General features: G+C 35.4%; 1 pseudogene; it reads right to left on the bottom strand.

The window, feature by feature from the left end:
* The window catches only part of LOC105077978 (uncharacterized), a 73654-nt pseudogene extending 73110 nt beyond the window's left edge, over positions 1-544 (bottom strand).
* Positions 545-11870: the final 11326 nt, after the last annotated feature.

Raw genomic sequence — 11870 nt, forward strand, 5'->3', positions numbered from 1 at the left:
CTGAATTCCCGTTTGCATGCTTTGAACTAAAGATACTTCTGAGATATCCAAGTGAAGTTGCCAAGTGGCCAACAGATGGAATGGTGCTGTATTCAGTAGACGTCCTGGGTGAAGACCTAGATTTGGGAGTCTCATCAGCACATAGAAAAATTTTTCAAAGAAACTGGATGAAATCATCCTAGGCCATGAGTACACATGATGGAGTAAAGCCAGCCTGCAGAGGTCCACTAGCCTTTTGTGAGCAAGAGAAGATAGAACGTGATGTGACTCTATATCTATTCAATATTTTTCATTTCTCTGTATCTCTTCCAAAATTCTTCTATTTCACAGACACTCAAAACTCACTTCTGACACCATGTTTACTCAAGACACCAGGCTTTCTTCTTCACTTTGACTATGGAATGGCCACTCTTTCCTTTTCCTACCCCTCCAGGCTAAAATCATTCCCATTTTGGATCTTTAAACTCGCTATCACTTCTTCCTGGAGCATTCCTCCCACTGGTCTCCCCATGGTATACTTGACCACATTCAGATTTCGGCTCATATTATCCAGACTCAGAGAGGCCTCCCTGCTTTCCCTTGCTGACCAAAACTTACTAGCTCAGTCATTCTCTATCACATTGTCTGGTTTAATTTTCTCCAAAGCCACTTAATGATTTATCATTGTTTTGATTATTAACTGCCACTTCATATCCTCTTTTTTCTTTTTCCCCCTATTTCTAAATATTGGTGCTCTCCACTATCTGATTTCAGCCTTCTTTTATTTGCATTTGTATGTCTCCTCACTCTAGAATGTTTTAACTCAGTAAGTTCAGGTTCCTGCCTTTCTTGTTCATTTCTGCATCACCAGTTTCTAGAACAGAGTCTCTCTGGCATATTGTGGATGCCCAGCAAATGTTTTTTGAATAAGTTAATGACTATTGAGGACTTTTGATCTTAGTTACCTAAAATGACTAATTTCAGTCTAATTTCTATAGATCTTTACTTACCTTCATCTTTTCTTCGCAAAGAGAAAATTCTCCGATATTTTCTTGATTCACTCCTATTTCGCTAGCTTCAGGATCTAACTCTTTGAATTATATTCTTTGTTTTAGTTTCAGTCACCCTTTATATTCACTATTTTTTCAATCTATGAATGTACTCAAAACAAAAACAAGCAAGAACTTTCCCTGATTCCTGCCACTTCCTCAAGCATGTAAAAACAAGCAAGAACTTTCCCTGATTCCTGCCACTTCCTCAAGCAAACATACTTACCCTCTTCCTTTTTGTGAAGAGAACCAGCATCTGACCTTCGAGTCAAGCTTTAACACTGGTTCTGGCCTATCCCAAGCTTTTTATTCTAAAATTACCAATAATTCCTGGTTATTAAATAAGTGACTTCTCTCAATTCCCACCCCTCTCAACCACTCTGCAACCATTGTTTAGCTTTTTCTTTTTGTAACTCTTCTATATTTTGTTTCCATTCACATTTCTGAATTCTCCATGTCAATTTTAATTGCTGCCTCAGGTTACCTAAAAAAGAAGAAGTTCTTTAGAAATCTTCATTCTCTTTCTAATGGCAACCTCATCTGGTATCATGGTTTTAATACTTAACAATATGCTGATGATCACAAACCTGTAGTCTGACTTTTTTTTGCAGAGCTCCAGATCCCGATTTCCACTGTTATTCTGAATACCTCAACCTGAAGTTCTTGCCAAAACCTCAAAGGGAATACTTCTAACATGAAACCCATCATCGTTCCTCCCAAACATCTGCTTCTCACTATGTATGGCTATCCCTCTACCTAGACTTGGGAACTTTAGTGTTTCCTTTGACTTCTCTCTTTCTTTCATCTTTCTATTAAATTATTTATCAAGTCCTATTTATTCTAGCTGTGCTGTATCTAGATGTTTGTCCCTTTCGCAACATTCCTAGCACTACTACTTTGTTCAGGTACTTTGACTTTGAATGACTGAGTCTGTATTCCCCCTGATTTTCCCAGATTGCCTCAACTCCTTCTTTCATCCGTGTTACATTCTGCTGCTGGATTAACTTTCTTACAGCACAGATCTAATAATGTTGCAAATTTCAATATTAAGAGAACAATAGCAAAACTTAAGTGCTTATTATATACTAGGCTCTCCTTTAAGTGCTTTACCATTAGCCCTTACACAAATGCTGTAACATAGATACTCTTTATATCTTCACTCTTTATATCTTTTTCCAGGAGAGGAAATTGAAGCACAGAAAAAGGTAATATGCCCATGATCACATAGTTTGAAAGTGTTAAAGCTGCTATTTGATGATTTTAGCCAACACACTATGTACTGCCTTAGTTATCAAACCTGAGGACTCTTCATTGTCTACACAGTGATCATCTGTGAATTTGATTCAATTGACTCTATTTTAATGAAAAAATAGTCTTGAATTTGCAAATGTTAGCCACTATACATAAAAATGGATTAAAAAACAAATTTCTTCTATATAGCACAGGGAACTATATTCAGTATCTTGTAATAACTTGTAATTAAAATGAATATGAAAATGGATATATGTATGTATATTCATGACTGGGACATTGTACTGTACATCTTGACACATTGTAACTGACTGTACTTCAATAAAAAAATAGACTTATCTTAAGCAATGATATCAATAATATAAAAGATTTTACATTTTCTCACATATCCATAAAATACATATAAAGCTGTTAAAATAGAAAAATGCTGTCAATATACCACTTAAAATCATATCACATACTATACTTCAGAATATGTCTGCAAAACAAACAAAATCGTTATGGTGTTATATACATTTTTTTGCTGTTCAGATTTATTAATGATTCAGATTATTAAGTCCACACATTATATATTTACTCTTAAATATATAACTTCATTTCTTACTTCTATGCTTTATTCTCTCATCAGTAAAAAAATTAATGAATAAATTCAGCCCCTCTTCTCTGTATATAGTGCACTCTTTTTGGTTTCTTGACTTTTGTTCTTGCTTTCTAAAAAATATTTAAAACTCTATTAAATAAACTTTTGAATATATCAAAGTTTTATCAATTTTTTTTCCCACTCATGAAGATTCAACTAAGTGGGTCTAATAAGCTCTTGCATCTTGATAGGATATTTCTGTGTTCTAAGCCAGTGCTTTCCAATGAGCCTCTTCACAGTAATGGAAAGGCACCATTGTCTGTCTAATGCAGTAACCATTAACTACATATGACTAGTGAGAACTTGAAATATGGCTGGTGAGGCTGAGGGATTAGATTTTTAGTTTTATTAAATTTAAATTTAAATAGCTGCATATGGCTGATGTCTCCTGTACTGGAGAATACAGCTCTAAACAATCAATTCAGTACATTGATAGTGCTGAATGACCAATATATTTTAAACATTTATATTACAGCAGCATACAAATATATCACTTTATTGTTTATAGTTTCCTAGAAGGACGGATTTGCATTTTATAATTTTTGTGTGTATTCTCACCCATCTAGCACATTTCATGTGCCAAAGTACACAATAAATATTTGCTATTTGACTAAATGAATGGATGTCCATCTGTTAACTTTGTTTAATTGTATTAGTATTAGTGATATAAATAGCTGTTCTATAATTTCATTTTTTCAAGATAACAAAGGTAAAATAGATGTTTGTAATAAACAACATGCCTTCATCTTTGCAACTGCCCATGTGATTCTTTAAGGAAAAGTGCTTTCATTTCATCAGTTCATCCTTATTTTGCCTGGCATTGCTAGAAATGAAAACATCTATTTTGTTAACAATCTCAATTCCAAGGTCAACCAAACTGCATAGTCCCAGTTCAGTCAACAACCTGGAACTTGTTTGCCTAAATTCACCCTGGTTCTAATCAGCGTTTTGCACATGGAAAGTGCCCCATGTGGCTCAGACCCCTGTGACACTCATCTCTTTCTAACGCAACTGCCTGCTTCTCCCTCTGCTGGTTTCAGAATAAACTCCTTGTCAAAAAAAGAATTAGATTTTGACAACTTTTTTCCTATGGTTAATTGAGGTGGAGGTGATAGATATACTTGACATTTATCTAAGTGCAGAATAGAAGATTAAGACATATTTTTTACGTACATTCTCTGTTTTAGAGGAGGTCATTTTCTGGGGTCTTTTTAATATGCCTGTGCAATTAATAGTAGTGATAATTCTGCTCATATCACAATATCTTTAAAGTTCTTCCTTCAAATCGACAGATAAGCTTTTCTTTTTGTAGGGTTTGAATTATTTGAGCCTTCTTCAAGTTCACCCTCTAGGTCTTCCCTCCTTCAGTCTTGTAAATTAATAGTAGTTGAAAAATACAAAAGCTAGTATGCAAACCCACTTAGTTCAAAGAGAATAAGGAGAGGGTTGTAGTTGAGAATACTTTAATTATTGTCCTTAAATTTGTGAAGGCAGTCCCTGGCATTGTTAGGCCGACAGTAATAACATTTAAAAGATTTTTTTTTGTGCGTATTAAAAGTTCTTTAGGCTTTTGTTGTATTTGTTGTTGTTAATAGAAATACAGACTATCATTTTTTTTAAAAAAAATCTAGATTTGTTTTATTTTTAACTTATTTTTAACATGCCAAGATTATCTTGTGTAGATATCTAATAATGTCTTCAGTAGTGATTCACATCATCCAATTTAATGTTAGATATTCATTTATGATAGCTACTATATTAAACATTGTATTATGTCTGTAGTATTTCATTTCAGTCTGTAAAACATTAAAAAAGCCAAGATATAATAGTATATTTTGCATATTAATTTGTGAAGGAGATTATGCAAACATAAATGCTTTTGAAACTGTTAATGAAATTCTTCATTGTTATAAATATGGTAGGTGATATTAATATTTATTGAGATAGTTAATACAAATAAGTGGAAGATTAGAAAATGTAATTACAAAGGAAAGTAAAAATAATTTTCAACTTAGAAAATGAAAACCATTCTATTTAGGCTGAACTCTGAGCACAGAGAGTAGGTGAAAGCAACAAAAGTGGTAAAGTTAAAAAAACAAACAAATAAATGTTTGCAATGAAAGAGACAAGAGAATTAGCCAAAAAAGAATATTATATTATGTCAATAAATACTAGTGGCTTACAAAAAGAATCTGGCAGCAAGGGCTTCAAACTGAATGTTAACTCTTTTTAAGGATTATATTTGACTTTTATATCACTTATTAAGTTCATTAAGGGCAATAGCACTATTTAGAAAATGATTTAAATAGCTCTATTAAAAACCATAAAACTATTTTAGAAAATTATCAACTATTTCTAAATAGCACTATTTAAAAAATAAGGCTGTTGAGTTAGGTTTTTGTTGACTGGCAATGCTGGTATAAAAGGGAGTAAAGTAGGTTAATGTTTCTAAAATACATTCAGAATTAAGGCAAGAAAGGAACATAATAACTATAAGAAATAGAAGAAAAGTAAATAAGAGCTTTGTGCCAGGAAAAGAAAATGAATGGGAGAGACTCACTATTTAAGTTTTTGGGAGGCAAAGGATTCATAGATTTATTTTTATTCCTTTCACATGTTGAACTATTAAGAATTGATGTCTTCCTGCCAGTGTTTAATTTATTCCTGCCAAGGAGCTTAGATAGTAGAAAGTTTGGCTTAAAGTATCTCCTTTATAAATGTGAAAACAGAGTATCAGTCAAAGTAGAGATTAAATAGGCTCTTCATGGAAGAAGTTACTTAAAATGCCAGGCTCTTGTTTGTTTCAGGTGGAGGCAAAAAGCCCCTAAAACAGGGAGAGAACAACTTAAAGGCCCTGCACATGTGCTAAGATAGGACTGGGATCCAGCCATTGTCTGAGATGAAGGTGTGTCAGAAGCTTTGTTCATTGAAGTTACGGCTCTCAAATGTCACTGATCAGGAAATGTGTTCCTTGAGAGAAATGTATCTGTAAATGAAAATCTGGGACTTTCTCAAAAGGAAGAGGTCAATAAATACCCTAAATATACATCTTTGGAACTCCTAGTACAAGAGACCAGGTAGAATGACTCTGAATGGCCCAGGCCAAGGCCTTATGGCACGGAGGGGCAATGAGATCCCTGAAATGAAATTTCCTACATGAACGGAGTAGTATGGACTGGTTCTTTAGATAGTATACAAGTGATCAGTTTTTATTGTTGCTGTGGAAGGTGTGAGGTCTTGGTGGTTATGATACAGTATGGGGCTGGAGCAGGAAGGTCCTTGCACACATAACTTTGTTCCTATTATGTGAGGAACAGTTACTGGAATATGTGCACAGATTTCAAGAGAGATGTATCTTCAGACTCCAGCATGAAGACCCACTGGTGCTATCTTGACAGATAAACATCTGTGAGGTGGGCAAATGTAAGTTTCAGCAGTAGCACAATTTTAAGAGTGAGAAACAGTGGCAGTAACGGGAGGAACAAATATGAGATCCTTGTAAGGATCTTCTGATTTCAGAAGAGGGTTAGCTTTTATTCCTTGTTTTAAGCCCTTAATGTCATTCTTGAGCGCTGAGGAGAAAGGGGGTTGTAGCTGGAGGAGACAGACTTCCTTCTGAGAAGGTATACAGGAGCTCAAACAATGAGGTAGAAAAGAAAAAAAGAGAGAGAATTATACATGGTACTTAGTAGCAGTTCAGATATAATGATAGAAATAACTATTATTCAATTAATTAAACTTAAAAGATAGCTGTACTGGTCAAAGATAAACCGTGGATGCTGGCTTCACCCATCTGAGAAAAGTGCTCACAGGCCAGTCCTGTACTCTGGGCCTCCTCTTTGTTTCTCTCCTCACCTGCTTCTGTACTCAATTGTCAAAGGAGGACTTTCTCTGTAGCCTTCTCATTCAAACACCCTATGAAAGAGGGTCTATCTTGTTCAGTCAGTCGCTATTCAGTTAAGAATGTGTCTATTGAAAATAGTTCTTGGGTTAAGCCACCTCAGAGTTAGCTTCTTACACAAAAGATGGTGGTCTTTGAGATAGGAACTGACCCTTGGGACAGTCCTCTGTAGTCAGGGTATCAGTACAGAGAAACCGAAGGGTAACCTGGTCTCCACAAATCTTTGATCAAGGGATTCAAAGGGTGATACACCCCTACCAAATTGCAATGATTGGGCAGAAGGTGTCAATGGATGGGGTTTCATTAACTTCTGGAGACCCTGTGCATTGAGAATATGATGATACTTCTGAATATGTAACCAAAATACAGTAATCTTCATACTACATTTTACAAAAGTCCAAAACAGGTCTGATTTTTTCCATCAAGCATTTTTCCCCCAATTTTTTGCTGCTGTTGTTTCTGCTGCTGTGGTCTTTATCTTGCAAGAACCCTTGGCAGCTTCTTCCTTTATTGACAAAATACTTCTGAACAAATCTGAGCCTGAGGTTGGGTAGGAGAGGGGCATTGGGCCCAGCTGTGAAGACCTGAAGATGGAAAATTCAGAAGAAGTAAATCATGGACTCATCAATGCTCTGAGCAACTTTGTCCCTGGGATTAAAGCATTTCTGTTCTTTGAAAATTCATTTCCATGAAGCCTAATAGCAATCTGATTTTTTTTAAATTAATGGATTCTGTTAGTAAATGATTCACTAATGGCTTACTAATGGTTTACTTATGCCCATGCAAACTTAACCTTTCATTTTTACACTATTATTTAGCTATATGTTTCCCATTTATTTTAAGGAGTTATTTGGATGAGAGCACTGGATTAGAAGTGAATTTGTACTCTCACACTTCTCATTAACCTAACCCAGTGACACTGCCTGACAGCTTACCTTTGTGGACCAAAAATTAGCCTGAAGTATTTCTTCCTTCTCCTCTTTCTTTTTGAGATGTCCCTTAGGAGATGAAAAATTAGACTCCTATAGGTCTCTCCCGGGCCTACACTTTAATTCTCAGATTCAAAGCGTGCTACTTTAAACTTGTTGAAACAGAAAACAAAAGGTGACGGGATATGTAGTATAGAAAGCTTTGGAGCTGGGCAGTTGTAATCTCTAATATAAGATCCATTATCCACCATTTATGAAATCTTAAACCAGTTCTTATCTTTCTGAGGTCAGAATTTTTATCTGTAAAATGATGATGACAATACATACTTCAGAATGCTGTCCTAAAGGAGACAATATAGATAAAATACCCAGCGCAATGTTTGGTGCACAGGCCGTTCTCCATTACGTTTAGCTCCCTTTCCAGATGGACACTCAGGGAGCCACTTTACTGTATATTCATCAGCATGTGACCTAAGTGCTTGGTTAGTCATAGGCTAGATCCTGGGAGTTATTCATCATTTTGAACAGTTCCTGGAAGCCTGATTCTTCTCATGCTGTAGCTTTGTTTTTGACACTGCAGATATTTGTGTAGAAATTGAAAATAATAACTTTCTCAAATTCACTTTTATGTAATAGTTTACATTCATTTATTATTTCATTCCACTCAGGAATATTTATTAGAATGGTTATTTTATGTCAGGCTACCTTGGTGACTAAGACAAAGTCCCTGTCCTTATGAAAATTACATTCGAGTAGCCTGAGAAAAATAACAAACCAGGAAGCAAATACATAAAACAAGTAATTAGAGACTGAAAAATGGTAAGAAGGAAATAGTACATTCAATTAAAGTAACTGGAGGCAGAAAGGGTCCATTTTTTTTTAACATTTTTTATTGATTTATAATCATTTTACAATGTTGTGTCAAATTCCAGTGTAGAGCACAATTTTTCAGTTATACATGAACATATATATATTTATTGTCACATTCTTTTCTCTGTGCGCTACCATAAGATCTTGTGTATATTTCCCTGTGCTATACAGTATAATCTTGTTTATCTATTCTACAATTTTGAAATCCCATCTATCCCTTCCCACCCTCCACCCCCTTGGCAACCACAAGTTTGTATTCTATGTCTATGAGTCTGTTTCTGTTTTGTATTTATGCTTTGTTTGTTTGTTTGTTTAGATTCCACATATGAGCAATCTCATAAATGTATTTTTCTTTCTCTTTCTGGCTTACTTCACTTAGAATGACATTCTCCAGGAGCATCCATGTTGCTGCAAATGGCATTATGTTGTCAGTTTTTATGGCTAAGTAGTATTCCATTGTATAAATATACATCCACTGATGGACATTTAGGTTGTTTCCATGTCTTGGCTATTGTAAATAGTGCTGCTATGAACATTGGGGTGCAGGTGTCTTTTTGAAGTAGGGTTCCTTCTGGATATATGCCCAGGAGTGGGATTCCTGGGTCATATGGTAAGTCTATTCCTAGTCTTTTGAGGAATCTCCATACTGTTTTCCACAGTGGCTGCACCAAACTGCATTCCCACCAGCAGTGTAGGAGGGTTCCCCAGAAAGGGTTCATTTTTGATTGGGTGGTTAAAGAGTCTCTTTCCTGCCTTTTCTTCCTTCATTCCTTCCATTTACTGAGACCTGAAGTTTTTAAAAAAAAATTTTTTTTTTTTTAAGCTAGCTATGTTAAGAGGCAGAGGAAGAGAACTGCAAGCCATGGGAATAGCAAGTAAAAGGCTCTGAGGCTGGAAAGAACTTGATGGGAATAAAGGGAGTAAAAGAAGCCAGTGTGGTCTTGCAGATTGAAACGTGATAGAGGGATAGAATGATGTATTATAAGATAAAAACAATTTGACAGGAGCCCCATTTTTTTACCCAAAGAGCAATAGGAACTCCTGGAATCATTTCATACAAAAATGACGTGATTCAGCTTATATTTTAAAAGTGAATCATTTTTGCAGCTATGGAAGATGGCCAATAGTTAGATAAAAATGCAAGCAGGGAGATCAGAGCAAGATTTGCAGTTGTTCAGGTTGGAGATGCTGATGGCTTAAGTAGGATGGAGACACTAGAAATGGTAGGTTGAGATATAATTAGGACATAGAATTGAAAAAATATGGCAATTAATTGGATAAAAGGAGTGAGGAAACTAGAAGAATAAAGCCAGGCTTATAAGTAAATAAAAGATGGTTGGTCAATTTCTGAGATGCTAAAAATTGGAGAAAAGTATTGGGGAAAGAGGGAGCAAAAGTTCTTTTTGAGGTGAAATGTATTAGAGAAATTTACCTTAAACCATCTAAGTTGGAGACCTGAAATGGGTAGTTAGATATATGAATTTAAAATTTAAGCAGTTAGGAATAAGAATTTGGAACTGGGGAAAGGTGTTAGATGAAGATGCAGATTTAGAAATAGTTAGCATAAATATATTTCATAGTATAAGATCATCTTGAGACAAAGTATAAAACCAAGAGAAAAAGTGATTCCCGATAGTTTCCTGATGCAATCCAGCAATTTCACAGGAGGAATAGCTAGCAAAAAAGACTGAAAAAGAGGGACTGGTGAAGCAGGAGGAAAACCTGGAGTGTGTAGTGATATAGAAGTTAAGAGAAGAGAGGTATTCAAGAAGGAGGGGTGAGAAGCTATCTTTAATATCACTGAGCCATCGTGTAAGAATAGAATAGAGAGATTCAATTGAATTTTGAGAATGTATAGCTCTTTGATGACCTTGAAAGGAAGAATAGCAATCATTTTGGGTAGCTAGAAAACACAGTGAAGGAAATTGAATTGGAATACAAGAAACTGAGGATGGCAGCTGTAAACAACTCATTAAATAAGTTTAAATTTTCTTATTTTCTTATTTAAAAAAATGAACTGAAAATGAAGTAGTACCTGGAAGAGGATGTGGGGTCAAGAAAGTTTGATTTTTGAAATGCATGATACTAGAACATATTTGTAGGCTGATTAGGAATAATTAAAAAGAGAAATTGGTATAACAGGCAAAGGGAGAGCTCTTGAGAAGATGAGAGTAGTTGGAACTGAAGCTCAAGCTGATGGACGTGGTCGTGCCACCTATTCCATTGTAACAGGAAGAATAAAAGGTACAGAAGATGGGTGTAGAAGAAGGTGATTTTGTAGATTTGAAGGTGGGAGAATGAAGGAGTTATCTTTCATGGCTTCTATTTTCTCAATAAAGTATGAGATCATTTACAAAAATGGAAGAGGAGAGTATAAGGGTTTGTTGAGGACATTGGAAAGGATGTGCAGTAAGACTGGAGAGTAGGAAAATAGATTTACCTGAGAAATGTAGTAAGGTTGAGACTAATACGGAGAATTCAATTTGGGTTGAAATTTATGGATGGAAAGTGAAATATGGTGGTCCATTTGTGAATTTTTTTTTCAGCAATATTCAATTTCTTATACAAAAAGTAAAGAGAAAACAAATAATTTGGTTAAGGCAGGTTTGAAGTTTGGCAAAGCAAAGATGACAGAGAGAGAGATCCAAAGACTGGAGGCCACTTTCAGGGAGTGATTATAATGACCAAACACGTATTCTAAACTGGATTGAGAAGGTGTGAAGATGTGAAGTCGGGAAGAATAAAATAACAGAATCAAGAAAAATTGGTGGGGTTATTAATCATATAGAGGTTAGATGCTGCAGTGGGGGTACAATTTTAGGTGAAATGGAAGAAGAGCATGTGGCGGTCAGTGAATGGAATGCTACAATGGAGATTTTTAGTGTGAAATAGTTATTGATGTTGAAAGGTCGAGGGAGTGACCGTGAGTAGATGGCTGAGGTGGGAAAAATAAAATGATGGTGAAAGGTGAAGAAGTCAAGGAACTGGGACACGAGGAACACAAGGAACATGGGACACACATGGATGCTGATGTCACCCTTGATAAAGCCAGGCACTGAGATGGAAGGAACACCTAGGATAGAAATACAGTCAAACAGAAGCTAAAATCTTCAACCAGTGAACAGTGGGGTAAGAAGTTACTGGAAATGAAAGTGAGCGAGAAACTTGAAAACTTCCTTCTCAGTCTAGTCGTTTTATAATTCTGGTTTTGATTTCAGTATTGCAATAGCACTATCCTTTAAATATAATTG

The sequence above is a fragment of the Camelus bactrianus genome, chromosome 1 (genome assembly GCF_048773025.1).
Source record: "Camelus bactrianus isolate YW-2024 breed Bactrian camel chromosome 1, ASM4877302v1, whole genome shotgun sequence".
NCBI classification, from domain to species: domain Eukaryota; kingdom Metazoa; phylum Chordata; class Mammalia; order Artiodactyla; family Camelidae; genus Camelus; species Camelus bactrianus.